The following is a 22,324-nucleotide window of genomic DNA, read 5'->3' as shown; positions in this document are numbered from 1 at the left end:
GTTCCCCAGAAGCTGTATCCTCTCGGGCTTGTCTCATTTACATTTCTCTACCCTTCCCTGGATATTATTATCTTCCTAAAAAATTAAATCTGATTATATGATGTGCACACCTGCACCCACCCTACTTTAATCGGGATCTCCACCTTTGCATGTAGAATGGAGTCCATGTTCATTAAAAAGGAATAAAAGACCCTCCTCAGTCCAACTGCAACCTGCTCCTCCAGCTTCATCTCCATTATCCTCTTCTTCATCCTCTCCCTTCCCTGATGTCACCACAAAAATCATCCTTCATTTCTCACCATTTCCAGAGGATACCAATCCCAAATTCAATAGCTTTGTGCACTTCTGCTCTTCCACCTGGTATTGTCATTTCTTCCATCTCTACTGAGAAAATTTTTCACCCTTGATGAGCTAGTTCTTGTAGCCCCCTCTGAGAAGCCCCAGATGGAGTTAGTTATATCCTTCCCTGTGAGTACAGCAAGAAAAAGCAGCTTTCTTCCTCCACGTATCTCACTACTCCACTGAAATAGCTTACCTGCCTGTCTCCCTATCTCCCCATTAATCTGTGTATTTCTAAAAGGCAGGATCATTTTCTGTTTCTTAGATTCCCCAACACCTAGCACAATGCATATCATTTAAAAGTTGCTTAGTAGCTATTTGTAGAATAAATGATAAGTGCATTGGGTGACTTGGCATATGATAATGATGTTGGCATTCCCGAAAACTCCCCATGTGATCAAATAGGCAGGCTCCCCTGCATTGCCACAAGCCTTATCATCACCTTTGAGAACGTCCTCCTTTGCCTCTGAATATCTTGGTCTAGCAAAGATGGCAAAGTCCCAGGAAGCATGAAACAGAAGGAACCAGCTTCAGGTTTCAGTAGTACCTCACACCTGCTCAGAAGAGTAGAGGATGCTAATGGGATGCTAAGAGGTGCTGCAAGCATCATCTATTTTCCTGAACATGATAAGGCTGAATAAAATGCTCTGCAAATTGCATGTACTTGTTAAAGCTTGAGCACTAACTCCATAAAGCAAAATTATAGAATGCCAAGGCCAAAGAGACCTTGGTATTAACCACTTTTTTTGTAGAGATGAGAACACTGAGACTCAGAGAGGGAAATAAACAGGAACATGAATATAAACAATAAATTCACAAGTGTGCCCTGGACTATAGCAGAAAACATTCCCTAATAGATGAACAGGGGTGCCTATTTAAAATGTTAGCTTTTCTGTGCTTGCCTAAGAAACACTCTTCTGGCACAGCTCTGAGCCACCCGGCTCTGCACTGGATCCCAGATCCCCGTGTAAAGCAGAGCAAACCTGGGAGGCTGACATGGACCTTGGTACCTCTCACTGTGGTTGGGGAACACTGACATTTTTGTTGAGGGTGACTAAGAGAGATGATGTGCCTTGGTTAGAAATTAGTCAGATGGCATTTCCTTAGGCTTTGCTTTCATTTCTCAGAGAAAGGTTGAAATGCATGAAGGACTCGGTCTTCTTTTCAGATTATTTCATGAATGATCCATAGTTGTTGAATAATTTCCAGAAGCCTAGGGCAAGAGAACTTGATAATGATGGGAACACCAGGGCCTTTCCAAACACCAGGAAAGGTCCGACAGGTGCAAAGCAGGGGGCCTCAGGAGAACTCATGGCAAATCCTGGATCCTGATTTCCTGACTTGTGAAACAAAGGGCTTTGACCAGGTACACTTTGAGTCTCCCTCCTGCTCTGGAAATCCTTCAGGTCTCTGAGGCCACTCATGAATGGTCATTCACTTAACCCCTCTCTTGCCTCTTGTGTGTTGGGCTCTGTGGTTGGCCCTGAGAAGGGAATGACACCAAGACCCAATCAGTCCTGCTGTCATGGAACTCCAGGTAGAGACAGGCAATAAACCACTGGAAAACAGACATGGCTCAGACGGTAAAGCATCTATCTACAATGCAGGAGACCTGGGTTCGATCCTTGGGTCAGGAAGATCCCCTGGAGAAGGAAATGGCAATCCACTCCAGTACTATTGCCTGGAAAATCCCATGGACAGAGGAGCCTGGTAGGCTACAGTCCATGGGGTCGCAAAGAGTCGGACACAACTGAGCGACTTCACTTCACTTCACCAATCATAATGAATGAAATAGTGAGGACCTGAGGTACTCAGTTCCAGAACATAAGGAATCACATGGGGGTGGGGATGGCATTCATTTTAGATGGAAGGTCAGGAATGTCTTCCTTAGGAGGGGGCTTCTAAGCTGAGACTTAAAGGACCAAGAAAAAGCTAGCAATTAAAAAAAATTAAGTCTGGAACATTCGAGGCAGATAGAATAGAATGTACAAGAGGCTAAGAGGGGAGAAAGTTTGGCCTGTTGGAGAAATTGAAAGAAGACACTTGTGACTTTTGAACAGTGAAGTAGGGAATGGAAGGGGATTGCACAGAATGAAGTGAGAAGGGGAGGCAGGCATGGGAAGGTCAAAATGTTGGTTTCAGTATCACAGCAAGGGGGTTCATTAAGCGAGAAGGTAACACAGCTTGGTTTATGTTTTGACTCTGACGGCTATTTAGGGAATAACCTAAATTGGAGCCAACACAGGAATTGAGAGCTATTTCAGGAGGCTATTGAAGGAGACCTGGGAAGAAATGACTGCAGTCAAGTTCAGGTGGAAAGAGGTAGATGAGTTTGATGCATATTTGGACCTCTTGTATTTGGTCAATACAGGACCTCTTGGTGGACTAGTATTTGGATAATCATTTGGGGGGTGGGAGTTGTCACTGAATTAGGGCTAGGTGCAATAGCAATATCTTGTACAATAGAGTTATAATCGACATGTTCTTTTATTTTCACAACATGGAGGAGAGAGACATCTGTAACAGAGGAGGAAGAAGAACTTGCAAAAAGGAGTAGGCCTGTGAGCTGGGCCATGAATGACAGGTTCTGGTTTAGCAAGCAGAGAAGGGAGAAAAAACACTAGAAAGCACAAGAGCAGAGCCAGTGTGGTGTGAAAACACAGGCTATGATTCAAGAACGGTGAGTGGTGTTAGACTGGGGCCAGTTCTATGAGTAAGTTGGCCTGGTGGCTCAGTGGTAAAGAATCCGCCTGCCAATGTAGGGGACCCTGGTTCTATCCCTGGGTCAAGAACAACCCCTGGAGAAGGAAATGGCAACCCACTCCAGTATTCTTGCCTGGGAAATCCCATGGACAGAGGAGCCTGGTGGGCTACAGTGTATGGGGTCACAAAAGGGTTGGACATGACTTATCAACTAAACAACAATTCAAAGAGTGCATTAGAAAGATGAGGTTGGAAATGTAGACTTAAGGTTGGATTCTGGAGGGTTTGAAAGCCTACTGGAGGTGTCTGCATTCATTAAGAATTTTAGAGTAGACATTATTAGCTCTAAGATTGGAAAGATAATTCCAGGGATGAGACCCATGATGGTGTAGGATTAGCTTCATCACTGAGTGATTTGACATTGGAATGGGTTTCCAAGTTATTTGAAAACTCTGTTACTGTGGTGAGTACAGGGAGCTGACACATCACCCCTTTGCCAGGTCTGTTCTCTGAACCAAATCAACAATGAAGCAAAAGGTAATATTCATATCAAACAGCTGTAGTGATGGACCTTGTGCCAGACACTGTTCTAAATGCTTCATGCATCTCAACTCCTTAAATCCTTACAACTCTCAGCAGATAACAGAGTAGGAATTTAAATCTCAGCTCTTCGAGGCCATCACCAATGCCCTTACCCACAAGGTCTTTCTGCCTCTGAATGAATGTAGAATGAAAATATTACCTTTATTATACAAAACACCATTTTGGAAAATGGTCTTATACCTGCAGGCAAGTGGACTTCCTCATCTAAACCTCAGAAGTATCTGGCTTCTAGGCATAGATGCACCTACCTGATACATCTGAGACATATGGAATGCTGGGATAGCTCAGATTTCAACAATAAGTGTTTCATAGAATTCCTTGCATGGACAAGAACAATGGCAAATATGTGTGCTTTCTGAGCAATCCATTTCTGGGCAGTGGGGGGTAGGACTCAAGGAACTGGATTACACGTGCCTGGGTTCTCCTCCCAAAGCATGAATTATATGAAGCATTCTTCCTCTGGGGAGTGACAGTTGCCCCTTTGAGAGAGATAGCACTGGTATATTAGCATGGGACAACTTAACCCCCATGGAAGGGAGCACCAAGAGCAAAGTGAAGTTGCTTAGTTGTGTCTGACTCTTTGTGACCCCATGGACTGTAGCCTGCCAGGCTCCTTATCCATGGAATTTTCCAGACAAGAGTACTGGAGTGGGTTGCCATTTACTTTTCCAGGACATCTTTCCAACCCAGGGATTGAACCCGGGTCTCCCACATAGCAGGCAGATGCTTTACCATCTGAGCCACCAAGGATCATGTCTACCAAGAGCAAAGAAACTCAACATCTGATACCTAGCACAACTGAGACTGCCTAAAAGAGATAATGGTTTGGTGTAATAGAATACAATATACTTAGCACTAAAATTATGTTGACAGAAAATCAACATGTTGATATTCTTTATTCAATAAATAGACAAATATTCATTGCCTACAAGGAGTCCAGTATTATAATTATCATTAAAAATATTTAAGATCTTTTATACTATCAAAGGGCTTCCCAGGTGGCTCAGTAAAAAATCCACCTGCCAATAGAGGAGATGCGGTTTTGATCTCTGGGTAGAGACGACACCCTGGAGAAGGAAATGGCTACCCACTCCAGTATTCTTGCTTGGGACCCCATGGACAGAGGGGTCTGGAGGGCTACAGTCCATGGGGCTCACAAAAGAATCAGACATGACTGAGCGATTAAACAAGAACAAATACTATCAAAGTATAAATCCTTCATTTAACCAGAAGTTCTGAATAATTCCCAATAAGCAAATTTATTGAACCCAGAGATAATTTCATATCCTTTCTGCTGCGATATGTTTTTATGTGTGTGTATATATATATATATAAATTGAGGCATCAAGAGAAGCAAGGAAGCAAGAACAATTCAGACCTCATGGAATCCATAGAATTTTAGAAATGTTAAAGTCACCACATTCCTAAGATGCCTGCCCCTGCCTTGATGTCATATGTGATAGTGAAGTGAAGTGAAAGTCGTTCAGTCATCTCTCAGTCGTGTCCAACTCTTTGTGAACCCATGGACTATACAGTCCCCCATGGAATTCTCCAGGCCAGGATACTGGAGTGGGTAGCCTTTCCCTTCTCCAGGGGATCTTCCCAACCCAGGGATTGAACCCAGGTCTCTTGCATTGCAGGCAGATTCTTTACCAGCTGAGCCATAAGGGAAGCCCATCATATGTGATAGACAGCATACAATTTAGTGGTTAGAATCCTTTGTACTGGGGAGATAAATCCAAATTAGAAATATTTTTTCACTGAAGGGTGGAGAACTGCAAACTAGATCTCCCACAATGAGCTATCCTATATGTATCAACATAAGTTCAAAACACTGTAAAATGGTTACCCAAGTTTATTAAAAACTAAGGAAAGAAGATTGGGTAACATGGATGCCTGACAGTTGGGAACCATTGGAGTTACACAATAGTAGCATATCACTGGGGCTTCTTTCTTAGCTCAGTTAGTAAAGAATCCACCTGCAATGCAGGAGACCTGGGCTTTATCCCTGGGCTGGGAAGATCCCCTGGAGAAGGAAATGGCAACCCACTCAAGTATTCTTGCCTAGAGGATCCCGTAGACAGAGGAGCCTGGCAGTCTACAGTCCATGGGGTCTCAGAATCAGACACAACTTAGCGACTAAACCACCACAACATATCATTACATGACCATTTGTGATAAACAAAAAAGTGAAGTGTGTACACACACACACACACACACACTTAGGTGAGTTTGTTATAAAACAATGGCAAATCATTGGAGAGAGGTCCCTGTCTATAGCTTTTCAGACAGGGGTAGAAGTAACGATAATCAAGAATCATATAAGCTTCCTTTCAGTTGTAGAAAACAGCAACAAAGCAAAGCTTCACAGCTTGTGCTTACTTGAAACTTCACTGTTACTGGAGGTGAGAGATCATCAATAAGAACCTGATGTAAAGAAAGAGGTGGGAGGTATTTAAGTTCAATGCAAAATGGTGGCCAGGGAGAATCCACTGGATTAAGAGTCAGCAGACATTGTCCTGCCGCCTGCTGATCTTGTGTGAGCCTGGTCAAGTCACTTCGACTTGAAATATGTCAGTTTTCTAATCTGGAAAGTAGGAGAAGTTGCTGCAAATTGTGTCTGAGTTCCTTTCATCTTGAAGATGCCAGCATCTTCCGTGCAATTCTAGAAGTCCAACTCATATCTCTGTCAACTCCCTGTACAGTGTGACTTTATTAGAAAATGTAGTTTAATTATCATTCATTCTTCCCATATCCATAGCAGATATGACAAATGACCAATATAAGTAGCATCAGTTAATGATAAACAATAAATCAAGTTTTTCTGACACACACACACACCCAAGCTATTAGATCGTTATCTTAATGTTCCCTCAGAGTGAGAGAATGGACAGAAAACATGTTTATTTTCCATCTTGAACGTTACTGAACCACATTCCATATAATTTAGAGTAATTAAATCAACACATTAATACATCTATAATTGGCCAGTGTCGATTTCTCCCAGACACAGGAAAGTCAGATATACATGTTTTTAGAATCTGTCTTCTTATTTTCAATATGATCTATTTAACTAAGTATCCAAAAAGCTGGGTGGGTTAATATGAAAATGCCCAAGGCAATAATCTAAAACGTACAATTTAAATCATTTGATTTTAAAAAACCTTAGACCTTTTTTAAAGGCAATTCTTTTACCTTTGTGCCTGAAATTCTAATCTGCTTCTTCCTCTTATGAAGATCAGGCAGTTACAAAGAAAGATGTCAAAACGTAATCCTAAGCTTCCATAGTAAAGAATCAAAGGAAATCAAATAATATAAAAAGAGAAATACATTTCTGATATCACAAATCTTATTACTTGGACTTGAAGACTGGGTGACCATGGGATACAGTCTAAAAAATAGGCCCTTAATATTGATCATAAAAAGATAAAAAAAAAAACTGAGGTCACTCAAGGTGGAATTAAAAGGTTCTTACACAAGCAGTCTTCAACCACGTAACGTTAGGCATGAAGCAATTAACAAATACTCCTGTGTTCTTGCTGTTGAGGGAAGTGGGATGAGTGGAAGGGACATTTAGTTGGTACTGTGCAGAAATGTTCATTCATTTTTCTAAGATGCAGAGAATTTATTTTTAGCATAGACTATACATTTGAAGTAATGTTTTTCAGTAAGAAAAACAAGCTGGAAATAATAACCTGCTGCTGGAGAGAACAGAGGATGGCTCTAACAGAAGAATTAGCATGCCTGCACCAAACAGAAAACACAGACTCTGCAGGCATGAGAGAGACAGAGTTAAAGCTAAGATGACCAAATGCTCCACTTTCCCAGGACTGTACGGGCTTTAACACTGGAAGTCCAAAGTTTCCAGAAACCCTTCAGTCTGGGTAAACCAGGACAGCTGGCTTCCCCAACTGCAGCATCTTGCAGCCATCCTATAACAAGCAAAGATAGAAGGTCTTCATCATCAGTGACACAAGACTTGAGAGATAGAGGCATGAAGGCCTTATAGATGCTGTAAATCAAAAGAAGTTCACAGAAGCTCCCAGGACCAAAATGAGATGGTCCTCTTAGCTATGTTGTTTAAATGCATCATTAATTGTCGAGCAAGGAACCAGTAATTAAACTATAAACCCATCACATAGTCTCTCTAGTGTCCTGTGTGTAGGTTTGTGAAGCTTAAATATCAAAGACTGATTCACATGGCCCCAGTCCATCTTCTGCCCAGGAAGACTCAGCATTTTTATCAAAGACCCCTTCTTGTTCATCCCTGGTTCAATTAAAACACAGAATTTGCTCAAGACATGGCTCTAGACCAGAGCTTCTCAAATTGGAATCACCTTGAGATCTTGTGAAATGCAAATTTTTATTTGGTAGAAGGGGATTGGAAGGGGTCTTTTCCAATGAGTTGGATCTTCGCATCAGGTCACCAAAGTACTGGAGCTTCAGCTTCAGCATCAGTCCTTCCAATGAATATTCAGGGTTGATTTCTTTCAGGATTGACTGATTTGATCTCCTTGCAGTCCAGGAAACTCTCAAGAATCTTCTCCAGAACCACAATTTGAAAGCATCAGTTCTTTGGCACTCAGCCTTCTTTATGGTCCAACTCTCACATCTGCACACGACTACTGGAAAAACCATGACTTTGACTATAAAGACCTTTAGCAAGTTACTTTACCCATACCCAGCTTACTTCCCTATCTGAGTATGAGTCATGAGTATGATGCTAGTACCTCCCACTTAAGGATTATTTCAAAGAATGAATGAGATTATCAATGTGAAAGTCAAGAAGCAACAACTATAACTGGACATGGAACAGCAGACTGGTTCCAAATCGGGAAAGGAATACGTCAAGGCTGTATATTGTCACCCTGCTTATTTAACTTATATGCAGAGTACATCATGTGAAATGCCAGGCTGCATGAAACACAAGCTGGAATCAAGGTTTCTGGGAGAAAAATCAATAACCTCAGGTACACAGATGACACCTCCCTTATGGCAGAAAGAAAGAAGAGCCAAAGAGCCTCTTAATGAAAATGGAAGAGGAGAGTGAAAAAGTTGGTTTAAAACTCAACATTCATAAAACTAAGATCATGGTCCCATTACTTCATGGGAAATATATGAGGAGACAATGAAAACAGTGGAAGACTTTATTTTTTTTTGGCTCCAAAATCACTGCAGATGGTGACTGCAGCCATGAAATTAAAAGACACTTGCTCCTTGAAAGAAAAGTTATGACCAACCCAGATAGCGTATTAAAAAGCAGAGACATTACTTTGCCAACAAAGATCTGTCTAGTCAAAGCTATGATTTTTCCAGTAGTCACATATGGATGTGAAGAGTTGGACTATAAAGAAAGCTAAACACCAAAGAACTGATGTTTTTGAACTATGGTGTTGGAGAAGATTCTTGAGAGCCCCTTGGATTGCAAGGAGATCCAAACAGTCAATGCTAAAGGAAATTGGACTGACTACTGGAAAAATCATAGCTTTGACTAGACAGACCTTTACTGGCAAAGGGAGGTGTCATCTGTGTATTTGAGGTTATTGATTTTTCTCCCAGAAACCTTGATTCCAGCTTGTGTTTCATGCAGCCTGGCATTTCACATGATGTACTCTGCATATAAGTTAAATAAGCAGGGTGACAATATACAGCCTTGACGTATTCCTTTCCTGATTTGGAACCAGTCTGCTGTTCCATGTCCAGTTATAGTTGTTGCTTCTTGACTTTCACATTGATAATCTCATTCATTCTTTGAAATAATCCTTAAGTGGAAGGTATTAGCATCATACTCATGACTCATCATATTCAGATAGGGAAGTAAGCTGGGTATGGGTAAAGTAACTTGCTAAAGGTCTTTATAGTCAAAGTCATGGTTTTTCCAGTAGTCGTGTGCAGATGTGAGAGTTGGACCATAAAGAAGGCTGAGTGCCAAAGAACTGATGCTTTCAAATTGTGGTTCTGGAGAAGATTCTTGAGAGTTTCCTGGACTGCAAGGAGATCAAATCAGTCAATCCTGAAAGAAATCAACCCTGAATATTCATTGGAAGGACTGATGCTGAAGCTGAAACTCCAATACTTTGGCCACCTGATGCGAAGAGCTGACTCATTTGAAAAGACCCTGATACTGGGAAAGATTGAAGGTGGGAGGAGAAGGGGACAACATAGGATGAGATGGTTGGATGGCATCACAGACTTGATGGACATAAGTTTGAGTAAGCTCTGGTAGTTGGTGATGGACAGGGAAGCCTGGTGTGCTGCAGTTCATGGGGTTGCAGAGAGTTGGACACGACTGAGTGACTGAACTGAACTGATCAATGTGAAGAAGCTGGCGCCGCACCTTGCACTAAATAGGAGCTTAATAAGTGATATTTCCCCTTGGCACCTGAATGGCTTGGGGGTACAAGAATTAATAAGACACCCATCCCAGTTTTCAAAGTCTACCTGAGAAGACAGGAAACAGAGACATACATGTTACTATTGCTTCTTCCTTGTAATCAGTATATTAGAGACATACAGTGAGAAAAAGCCAGCATCTATTTATAGGAAGTTCATCGTGTTTATGTGCCCTGTTGCTTGACCGGGTACATCTGGGGAACTTCAGATTTTTCTGTTGTTGGTCACTGTTTTGGTGTTTGGTTTGTGGGGTTTGGTTGGTTTCATTTTACTATATTTTTGAAAGGAGACATGATTTGGCAAATGTTTAGAGTAATAGGTGTGCCTTACTTTTGATGTCTTTGAGAACACAGAGTCCTTGAGGACTGGAGCAATGTCTTTCTATAGATTGTATTTTCTAACAAATAGTGAGGTAGTTCCTGAGCATTAAAAAATGCTTCTCCAGATTACATAAGAGGCTATTCTTCAGGAAGTAGAGTGACTTAGTGTGAGAAAACTAAAGAAAACCAGCATATTCCACATGAATCTTGTTCAGCTTGACAAGGGGCCAAAGTGATTAGTGAGTTAATAGAGAAGTTCGAGATGAATCCTGTAATTTACTTAGGACTTGGAAGAAGTCTTAAACCTGATATTTCCCAGATAAACTGGTGATGGTGATTTGAGGCTGACAATGATGATCCATTGGAAATAGAATTGCTGACCCAGGACTTAGGAGACATGGGTTGAATTCCCACTCACATCCCTAACTAGATGCGTTAAACATCATTCAACATTTAAGTGACACTATAATTTACAATGAATCCCACTACCATCTCATTTGATCCTTATACCCTTCTTTGTAATATAACTATCCCTATTTCACAAATGAGTAAGTCGAGACTTGGGGTTTATAAATGATAAAGTCATAGATACTAGGTTAGTCCACAGCGGCACCAACTATGAACCCCAGCTGCATCTCATTTCCAAAGACTTTACTCTTCCCACTAAAAGTCAGCCATAATCAATATCAGGCAGTTACTTTACTGTCTGTGCCTCAATTTCTTCATATCTTGGCCCTACTTACTTCACAGTGATAACATGATAAAAATATGAGTTAATAATGGAAAAGAGCTTTGAAAGTACAAAGTCCTGTACAAGCCTAGAGTATTATTAGGATGGTTCAAGAAGTGTGGCAGTGAAGCAGAACAAGGCATGCATGTCAGTAAACCCACCAGCCTCACTGAAGTCTGTGAGCGAGACACCCTGAAGTTTTCATTATTTTTTAGTTAACACTCTGCATTTCTAAAAGCCTCCTGGAATATTTTACTCTCACTTGCCAATTTTTGTTAATCCAACTTGGGCTGAGTCCAAACTTGAAACAATTTCATCTGAAAAAAAATTTTTTTTCAACTTCCTTACAGTTCAGAGTATAAAGTCCTCTTTCACAGAGAATAAAAACAAAGTTTACAGTGGAAATGATGTTGTCGACAGGCCAGGGGCCTCTTTGCTCCTCAGCCAATCATCCAGAGCTGAGAGAGTGGAGGAGGGAGTCTGGCTTCAGAGGTCAGACTCAACGTCATTTCACGCAGCTCCTTTTGTGAAGAACTTTGTGAATGTCCTGCGCTTGCAATGAACTTAAAACGCTGGAGCTTGCTTCCATGAACCGTATAGTTTGGGAGAGTAACTTCTCCAATCATCCAAAAGAAACACGGACTATGGATCAGGATTGGTCTAAACCGGCTGGATCATTAAACCTGAAATCCAAGGCTGTTAACGAGGTAGGGCAAATGGGCCCCATGCCAATGGGTTTTCAGCCTCGGGTAGACTTTACTTAAACAAGGCCATGAACTCTTTCAGCTACCTCCTTTCTTTAATGCATCTTAGCGAATTTGAAACAAGTGATGAATTAAGAGCTGCTATTAGCCATCCCCCCAGATGGGCTAGAGAAGGCTATCCAGCCACACAACAGCTACAATCTAGTGGTTATGCACCTAGGATGGACAAAGCATGGAAGAGGGTCAGGAGTGCAAGAGGGTCACCATCCCCACCCAGTCCTGGGGCAAGCTTGCTATCCCTGAAACCAGATGATACACGTGGAGAAGGGCAGAGCCTCAAGATGCAAGAATGGAGGCCTCAGCCCTCGGTCACCTGTACCCAGTTCTCACCTGCTTTAGTAAGAACCTTTTAAAGTGCCACTGTGCTCCATTGTTATGTAAGCTGGGCCCCACATCACACAGGAGACCAGGGTCTTCAGAGCTGAAGAATGATGATTTGGATGAAATAAATATGTATTAAGGTAAAATAAGAGAAATGAAGCCTGCCCTTTCTGTTGCCCATCCCTTCCCAGATTATGCCCAGAGGTCCAATGTACCGTGACACCTGCTCATGCTCAGTGACCTCTGGCTCTTTGCAACCCCGTGGACTGCAGCTCGCCAAGTTTCTCTGTCCATGGGATGTCCCAGGCAAGGATACTGGAGTGTGGGTTGTCATTTCCTCCTCCAAGGAGATCTTCCCAACCCAGGGATCGAACATGCATCTCCTGCATTGACAGGCAGATTCTTTACCATTGCGTCACCTAGGGAGCCATACTGTGACACCTACATGTGTCCAAGTGGCCCTGGTCTTGGTTGCCTCCATGCTTTTGGACCTGGTAGCCACTACCTGAATTCTCATCCTCAAGGCTCCATCACCACCTTCATTCCTCTTTATGATTCTGAATGTGGGTCAGATTTTTCTTCTTCCGGAAAGTTCTCCTTGATTCCTCAGACAGTATGTGGGGGCTCCTGGCCTCTACTCCCAGCATTCTCTGTGTTTGCTTCCATCTAAGTATTTATCTTTCCATTTCTTGCCTTTGTTCCCTTGTACTCAACCCACTGTGAAAGCTTCTAACACTTTAATATATTCTGCTCTACAAACTTGGGATCAAGAATGACATGCAGGACTTCCCTTGTGTGTTACAAATCTGCCTGCCAGTGCAGAGGACATGCATTCAGTCCCTGGTTAAAGATTCCACACACCACAGAGCAACTCAGCCTATGAGCCACAACCACTGAGCCCATGTGCCCTAGGGCCTGTGCTTCACAACAGGAGAAGCCACCGCAAGGAGAAGCCCAAGCGCTTACAACTAGAGAATAGCCTCTACTCAGCACAAACAGAGAAACCCACACCTAGCAATGAACACCCAGTGCAGCCAAAAATAAATAAATACATACATACTAAACCTTTATTAAAGAAAAAAAAAAGGATGACATGCAGACAAATCATGGCATCTTTAAGGTGGAAGAAAACTCCTGATTATTGCACACGTTCAATAAGCCCTGCTTGGTACTCCAGGTGACTTATCTCATCATAGCAGCCCAAATATACCCTAAAACTGATATTATTACCAATATTATCATTTTACAAGTAAAAAAGCTTCCTCTCAGAGAAGTTATGTAATTTTAGAGAAACTGTCCCAAGGTCACACCAAGAGCAGGATATTCAGATCTGTCTGTGTTCAGACCTCAAACCAGTTCTGTGTCACTGTGCTGCTTCCTTTACTCTTAAGGATTTACATTTTTGGTTTGAATCTAGACAAATGCCAACTGTACTTTCAAATTTCCTCAGACAGTGACCCGTGGGTACTATGTTGAATCACCTAGAATCAAGGTGCTCATTTCTCCAGCTTCTGGGAATGCTGGTTGCTGATGGGAATTGCCCCTTTTAAAGGCAGCTCCTTTGCCTTTTTGATGATTTATTTTATTTATTTGTTTATGGTTGCATGGATCTTCATTGCTGCCCATAGGCCTCCCCTAGTCTCAGTGCGCAGGCTTCTCGCTGCACCGGCTTCTCTTGCAGAGCACAGGCTCTAGGGGAACAGCCGTCAGTAGTTGCAGCGGACTTATAAAGAGGACTATATATATGTGGGTTTAGTATTTGTGGTGCACAGGTTTTGTTGCCCTGTGGCATGGGGGATCTTCCCATACCAGGGATCGAACCCATGTCTCCTGCATTGGCAGACAGATTCTTAACCACTGGACCACCAGGGAAGTCCTTGACAATTCTTTTAATGCTCCCTCCTGGGTTCAGCCTAATCCAGTGACTGGTCAATACAGAGGAATGGTCTGTATCATAGGCAAGGTCTCTGTTTCAATTCAGGAAAACTGCAGGGCCAAGCCAGCTCCAGAGCCCCTGGGATTTGCCGAGGCTTCAGCTGCACCTGTGTTGCAGTTCAGTCTCTCCCTCTGCCCCTTCCTGCTTCCCTCAATCTCTTACAAATGTTGCTCCAGAGGACACTACCTAGTAAAATTCCTGCAGACACATCTCCACCACCATCTCTGTCTCTCAGGAAACCCAACCACAGAGACGATGATAGAAAGTCCCTAATTACAAATTACTAATCAGAGTAAGACTTTCAAGCCACCTTCTAGCAGTGGTTTAGGGACACAACGCATGGTTCAGAAAGGATGCAAGTCTTTCAGAGCAGAGCCTCTGGCTCATAGAGCAAATAAAATTGGAAAAGCACTCCATTCACTATCTTGGGGTAAAATATAAAATATATCCCCTGAATGTTATCACTTGATCCAAACGTTGTAAAATTCCCAAGTCTCTTTTGCACGTCTCTCATACACGACTAAAGCGACTTAGCCCCAGCAGCAGCCACCACCATAGTATTGGGCTAGCCTTTCAGGCGTGCCTGATGGTTAGGGAGGCAGCACCTATGAGCACCAGCAGCTCAGCACAATCAAACTAGTCCCATCACTGAGACGGCAGTGGCAATTTCTGCTTTCAGGAAAATGAGGACCACTTTTTCAGTGCAGCCAGTCACTGCTATGCTTGCCAGGCAAGGTTTTACGTAGATGTATTTTTAACTTGGATAGTGCTCAGATAAAAGTAGTAAATGATGTAACTGGGAGCCCAAAATCATGCTATATACCCATTCAGCCATCATACATTACTTGTTCATTAGAATCAACACTCACAGTTTAAAACATCTTGCCTCATTGTCATAGCTTTCATGAGATTATATTGGGAAAATATGAACAGTATATGCCTATAAATGGCAGAGAGTTTCACTCCAGAGAAGACTCTATGTGACATACGATCATCATAGCTACCTTTATGGCGTTCTTACTCTAGCCTAGACAAATACATATATTGTTAGATTGCTATTGTTATAAAACAACTACTGTTATCATTCAGCAAATTTTTTTCTTCAAATGCCACCTAATTTATTGGGTGTTTACTATTCTGGAATCATATCGCTAAGCAGATCCCATGCTTTATCTCTCAAAAGCTCTGCAGAATAGGCACCCCCTCCCTCTTCCATTTTATGGGTGATAAAAATAAAGCTTACAATGTTTAAATATCTTACTGTGGGCCTAAGCCAAGTTTCATATCCAGGTCCAGAATCCAAAACCCTTGGTTTTAATCAATGCAATGCACATGTACATTTTGCCTACATAACGAATCTCTCTGATGGAATGGCATTTGGAAGAGAGAGAGAGTAGTCAATCCATATGGTCCTATTGAGTAGTAGTAAGACAAATGAGAAGAAATTACAAAGCAGACAGAGACTTAAAATAAGTGTATCAAACGACCCAGTTCAAACTGCTGTTCAGTTGCTAATTCGTGTCCGACTCTTTGCAACCCCAAGGACTGCAGCACGCCATGCCTTCCTATCCCTCACTATCTCCTGGAGTTTGCCCAAGTTCATGTCCATCGAATTAGTGATGCCCTCCAACTATTTTATCCTCTGTTGCCCTCTTCTCCTTTTGTCTTCGATCTTTCCCTTTTAAACAGATCAAAATCCAAACTCTAGGGACAGTCAGACACAACTGAATATAGATACTCAAACAACTCTTGGGCAAGAACAAGTTTCCTCTGTTGGCTTCATTCTCAGGTTTAGACAAAGATGGCCACAAGAACACTGAGGCTCACAAACTATCACCTTAGCAACTCTAACAGAGAGAATGTTTGCCCTTTCCTAATTGTGCTATAAAAATCCTAAGATTGGCTCTGAATAAGCTGACTTTCATCAGATACACTCCTCAGAACTGATCACTTCGAGATGGATTACAGTTATGGTCCAGGACTGGGGAATATGTTGACTCTGGGTCTAGGAGGTCAGCTTGGAGGTGCTGGAAACTCCTTCCAAAGTATGTGGGCTGAGACAAGGGGAGGGGAGATTTTCCAAATGAGAGACTGACAGAGAGTGAGAGATCCTCAGAAGACAAAAATGTCAGAGGCCATCTACAGTGAAGAATAGATTTTGACATCTCATAATACACTTTGTTGGAGACCTATTCATATCTCCCTGGCTCTTACAATGTCTGTACACACCAGCCCAGCCAATTGCTACTCCTCTGCTCCTTTGCTCAAGACTAAAGATTGTTCTGCAATTCTGGCCTCTCACTTACACTTTGGGAATTAACTCCTCTCCATAGCAGATATTAATATAACCAGTAATTGTCCAATCTGGTGAATAAATACCCCAGAAACCTTACCCCTTAGGTTAGATAATTCTGAGGTTCCTAGACTTCCTTTGCAAGATTAAGCCCTAATGATCTAAAGCAATAACTTGATTTAAAATACACCCTTTGTTTATTTCCCTGTCAACCCCCCATGGAAATTCTGCACATCCCTACTAAATAGGGATACCAGGATAGCCTCACAAATAAACTAATTGCATTTAAGTCCTATCTCACAAGTCAAAAATAAGGTGATAGGCTGTTTCATGTGGTAGTGAACCTCACGACAGTCAAAGCATTCATGAATATAAGAAGGCATTTGCAGAGGCTCGGGAATAAAAGCTGTGATAGAACTGAAGGACCCACATTTAGATCTTGCTGTCCTTTCTAATGCTAAGTTGAATCATTATTTATTTGACTTCACTCTTACAGAAAAAGACTTTAATTCATGCTTTGGATTCTGAAGTTTATGAATGAGTTAGAAGAGTTCTCTGGGGAGGACTTTTTTCTAGAGGTTGTTGGAAAGTATGCTATTCAGCCTCTTTTGTTGTGGAACATTCTTACAAAATGACCTTCTTTGTTTGCTCAGCTCTTCTTCAGCTTAGGAAGTGCTCAAGGTTACTAGAATATGTCATTTCCTTGGTCCTGATTAGTTTTAAATTTTGACACCCACCATCATCCAGGCAGAGAATGAGCCTTCAGAAAAGATTTTCTAAAACAAAGGAGGCATGCAGCTGCCACAGAGCAGTAGGTGAGGGTGTGCCGTCAACTTAAGTTCTTTGAGTTCTTTTGGACGTATGCCCAGGACACAGAAATGTAAAGGAAGTGATTTCTTTCAAAACAAACTTATCAATCAAAAAAAGATAAAGAAAATAACTATTTCATCTTTTTGATGTGTGAAAGAATGCATGTCGTATGAAACTTATTCCCAAGTGATATCTTTTATTTCCCCACTGGTAGTTTTCCACAACTCACTCATGAAATACTAATAATAGGTAGAATTTGTTGAGTGGTAACTCTGTGCCAAGCATGATGAAAACTCCTTAATACAAATTATTACATTGACTCCTCTCAAGAAAACACGTGCATGGCATCAGCATCTTAAGTTCACACAACAAGGAGAGGCAGCTTTCCATGTGTCTAGTGGCATATTAGTAATGCCTTCAAAAGACAATGCTTAAAACATTGAGCATTTATATCGCTCACAAGACTATGGGGCAGCTGGGCCTTTTTCTTGGCCTCAACTAGGCTGGCTCACGCATCTGTGGTCAGCCATGAGTTAAAGATGGCTTCAGGGACGATGGCTCTGCTGAGCTTTTATGGACTCACTCACATGTTTGGGGTGAGGTGGCAGTTGACTAAATTATGGCGCTCTTGGTTGAGTCAACTGGCTCTCCATCAGCTGGTCTCATGTTCCAGGAGGCTAGAACAGGTTTATTTTTATATGCTCACAGGTTATTACTGTTCCTCTCTGATAGGGTGCCTGGAGCCATTCCCATATTCTGAATGCCATCTCACAAGTTTGGGGTCTACTGGGCCCATCAGCTCCCTTAATCTATGAGCTCTGGTTTTATTAACACAACACCAATTTGGGTTCTGTTTTGTTTTACTTTTTCTTTACCTTTTAAAATTCCTCTTCCTTTTAAAATTTCATCTTCTTTGAATTCATAGATACACAGAATAAACTAGTGGTTACCAGTGGGGAGAGGAAAGGAAGGAGGGGCAAAAATAGAGATAGGGGAAAAAGAAGTGTTATGGGATTATATGAAATCATGTGTGTGAAACTTTTGAAAATTACAAAAATACTACAGAATTTAAAGAATCTTTCATCATTGAAAGATTAAAAATTGTGCCTTCTCTTTTTTAAGTATTATAATAGTGTTTAAGTCTATAAATCTTTTAAAAATCTTATTGCATTCAATTGAATTTGGTTTCTCATCCATGGTAAATGATGGGAAGGAGGACTCTCACCCCCATATTTGTATAAATGGCTTTGAAACCAAAGGGCGGGTATCTGCCTTTCTCTCTTGTCATCTCTTCTGTGAGTTCAGACCCATCTTTCCAGTCAGTGGCAAGGCTATAAACATTGATGCTGTTATCCCATCTGTTCATTTATCATTCAGTGGTCCTCTGCCAAGACACTCTTCAATGCAAGGCTTTGTATTAACTGCTTGGGACGCAAATGGGTGAAACCCAGTCTTGGTCCAGAGCTAGCAGGCTTCTGGATGAGCCTGTGATTTAGAAAAATCTCTTCAGGTAACCTTGGGCTTGTTGAGATACACACATCTTTGGGGGTTTCTTCTGTACTTTTCTGCTATGTCCCGAGAGGACTCTTGTATAGAGAAAGAAGTCTGTGTGGCTGAGGGTTATAGGGGAGCCACCTTGCCAGCCTCCTCTGCCAATGTCAGATGCCTCCTGTCTTGAAGTCTACACTCTGTGGGGCCCTCCTCTAGAGTCCAGATCTCCTCCAGGCTCAGAATCTTTCACCCTCTGGGGGCTGGTGGTCATCACGAATAAGCTATGAGTCTCTCTGCACAGGTGGTGGTGTGGGAGTTAGCTTCAGCCCCCTGTTTGTTCCCCCACTGCCCCTGCACTGCACTGCATGGTACCTTCTTGCTGGCTGTGCTTCTCTGAAGGGCTTGCAGACTCCCAAGGCTCTGCCCAAGGATGCAGGAATCAAGTTCTGATGTTGTCAAGTTCTCTTCAATGATATTAGGTTTGCTTAGCCTCCAGCTTGACACTTCACACCAAGGGGTGAAAGGAAAAGCCAGGGGAGGGCTTGAGAACATATAACATGATAGGCTTTACATTTAAAAAGGATGGCCTGATTGCTAAGTTGGGAGAAGACTAAGGGTGAATCAAAAGCAGAAGCAAGGAGGTCAGGTATCATATTATTGAAATAATCCAAATAACAGATGATGGTGCCTTGAACCAGAGTGGTCATGCTAGAGATGGTGAGGAGTAGGTGAGTCCTAGACATATTTTAAAAATAGAACCAACAGGATTTGCTAATGAAATAGATGTGGGGTGTGACTGAAAGAGAGGAATTAGGAACTTTGCATCTAACACAGGGTTGTGCAAAAAGTTCGTTTGAGTTTCTCTGTAAGACAGTATGGAAAAGCCTGAACAAACTTTTTGGCCAACCCAATAGAAGGATGGAATTCCATCTACGGAAGGGGAGAAGGATGAAGAGAGGCAGGTTGGGGACAAAAAAGTTGGGAGTTGGTTTCTGGTACAATCTTATATATTCACATGCAGATGTCAGACATAGTTGGTTATAATTCTGTGGCAAACTCAGAGGAGACCCAGACTTGGTGTGTCATTTTGGGAGTCATCAGTGTATGGATGGTATTAAAGCCATGAAACTCCATGCCAGTGAGTATAGATAGAGAAAGATGATGTTCAAAAACTGAATCCTAGAGCATATCAAAGTTTGGTAGTTGGGGAACTGGGCAGCAAAGAGCAGAGGAGATTGAGATGGAACCAGTGGAAAACAGGAGAATGGTATCCTGGAAGAAATGAGGAATTTTTTTCACTGCAGAGGGAGTGGTCACTTGGTCAAATGCTACCAATAGGTTAAGGAAGATTAAGAATGAGGTTTGCAACATGCAGGTCTCTGGAGAGACATTAACAAGAGACATTTCATGAAGTGGAAATGAGATAAGCCCGAATGGAGCGAGTCCAAGAGAGAACGGAGAGAGATATGAAGACAATAAGCATCTCTTTGAAGGAGTTTTGCTAAAAGCAAGAGCAGGGAATATGTGGCAACAGTTGGAAGGAAACACGGCATGCAGAGAAGGGAGTTTTTTAGGATAAGAGGAATTACACACCAGCTCCGTTTGCTAATAAAAATATTTGTGCAGAAGAGATAAAGGATGCTTGTAGGGGCAAGGTCCTTGTCTAGGGAAGAGAGGATTGGTTCTGGTGTAAAAGTGCAGAGATAGGTTCTGGACATAAACACAGATGTGTGTCATTCATACTGACTAGAAGAAAGTGTAGGATATAGGATATAGTGCCAGGATACAGTCCAGATATGCACAAGGTAGACGTGGTGGGGAGACTGTGAGAAAATTGTCTTCTGCTTCCGTCTATTTCCCCAGTTAAACAGGAAACAAGAGCAAGAGATGGCAGGTCACTGTGCAGTCAAAACTTTTTGGAGCTGCCGTCCCGGAATGTAACAAGTTGGAAAGAGTGTGGTGATAGGAGAGTGTGATGGTTGAAGCTGAGATTACAGAGAGGTGGTGGTTATTTGAATGCCAAGGTCTGGGGAGAGGGGATAGAGAGGAAGTAAAAGACATAAGAGACCGGTTGACTGCCAGGATTATCTTCACTGATACTGAAATCACCAGCTGGAGATATGAACAGTAATTAAAATTATGAGAATGAATCAGGAGTTATACACTTTTCAGAATAAAAAGGGAGACGGCCTTGAATCATAGGTCTGCAGATGCCTGTAACAAGGATGGGGATGAGAGGTATAAATTGATGATATAAACTTCAAAGTGAATTTTCAGAGAAGAAGGAGGGAGAAGAGTCTGGATACAATCAAGGGAAAACAGGAGGACATCTCTCCCATCTCCAGGCTAATGGTAGAGGGAATCCAAAAAAATTACAAATTAAAATCTTGTGGGGAGACAAGATTCCTAGGAGTATCTGAGTTTCTGTTAGAGTAAGAAGGTAGAGTAGGATTTACTAGAGTTTACCAGGAAGAGGTTAAGGATATAGTTATTGTTTGTTGTTTAATCACTAAGCCACGTCTTTTGCAGCCTCCTGAACTGTAGCCCACCAGGCTCCTCTGTCCATGAACTCTCCCAGGAAAGAATGCTAGAGTGGGTTGCCATTCCCTTCTCCAGGGGACCTTCCCGACCCAGGGATCAAACCTGCTGCTCTTATCATGTCTCCTGTGTTGTAGTTGGATTCTCTACCGCTGAGCCCTAGGAGATATTGCTAATGACTGATCTGAAATTGTGGAGAGCACAGTGGAAAGATATGGGAATTGGCAAGAGGTGAAGAGTGATCTGTATATTACATACAGAGCTATACACAAAGATATTTAGGGGAGAAAAAATGACCTAGGGCCATAGGATTTCTTACAGTGTCTGATGGAAATGAAGGTCAAGATGGCCTCCAAGACACTGGTGATGAGGCTATGAACAAAGTGGGAAGTAGAGTGTTTTCCTGGTGCTCCCAGAACTCTCAGATACTCTTTTCTCTCCCCCCCAGTGGTTTGCGGAAACTGGGGGAGACAGGGTGTTACTAGGAGCAATAAAGTTTGATTAGTTTTTCATTCTTGCTGAATGTTCTTTGCTTTGTTCATTCATTAATTCATGGAACAATATCTATTTGAGTCCAACTAAACCTGAATGTGGGCTTCCCTCTGAGCTCAGCTGGTAAAGAATCTGCCTGCAGTGCAGGAGATCTGGGTTCAATTTCTGAGTGGGGAAGATCCCCTGGAGAAGGAAATGGCAACCCACTCCAGTGTTCTTGCCTGGAGAATCCCATGTACAGAGGAGCCTGGAGGGCTACAGCCCATGGGGTCACAAGAGTCGGACACAACTTAGTGACTAAACCACCACCACCACCAAACCTGAACGCTAGAGCAGCAGCATTCGGCATTCAGCAGCAGTGAGACAATAGTCAGTTTCTTCTCTCATGGAGCTTTCAGAGTATTTGCAGAAAATTGACTTTGCATTCAACCAACAAATACTTGGAGGGTGACATGATCAGATTTGCGTTTTTCTCTTAAAGCTTGATCTGGCTTTACTAGGGAAAATGGATTCAGGTAGGGCATGGGTGAGACAGAGAAAGCAGTTAGTATGACAGTTGCAGCCAGATGAGAAGCTAGAGAATATAGTGGG

This window comes from Bubalus kerabau, chromosome 14 (assembly GCF_029407905.1).
Source record: "Bubalus kerabau isolate K-KA32 ecotype Philippines breed swamp buffalo chromosome 14, PCC_UOA_SB_1v2, whole genome shotgun sequence".
Lineage (NCBI taxonomy): Eukaryota > Metazoa > Chordata > Mammalia > Artiodactyla > Bovidae > Bubalus > Bubalus kerabau.
The sequence above is the reverse complement of the archived record's forward strand: the minus strand, read 5'-3'. Positions refer to the sequence as shown.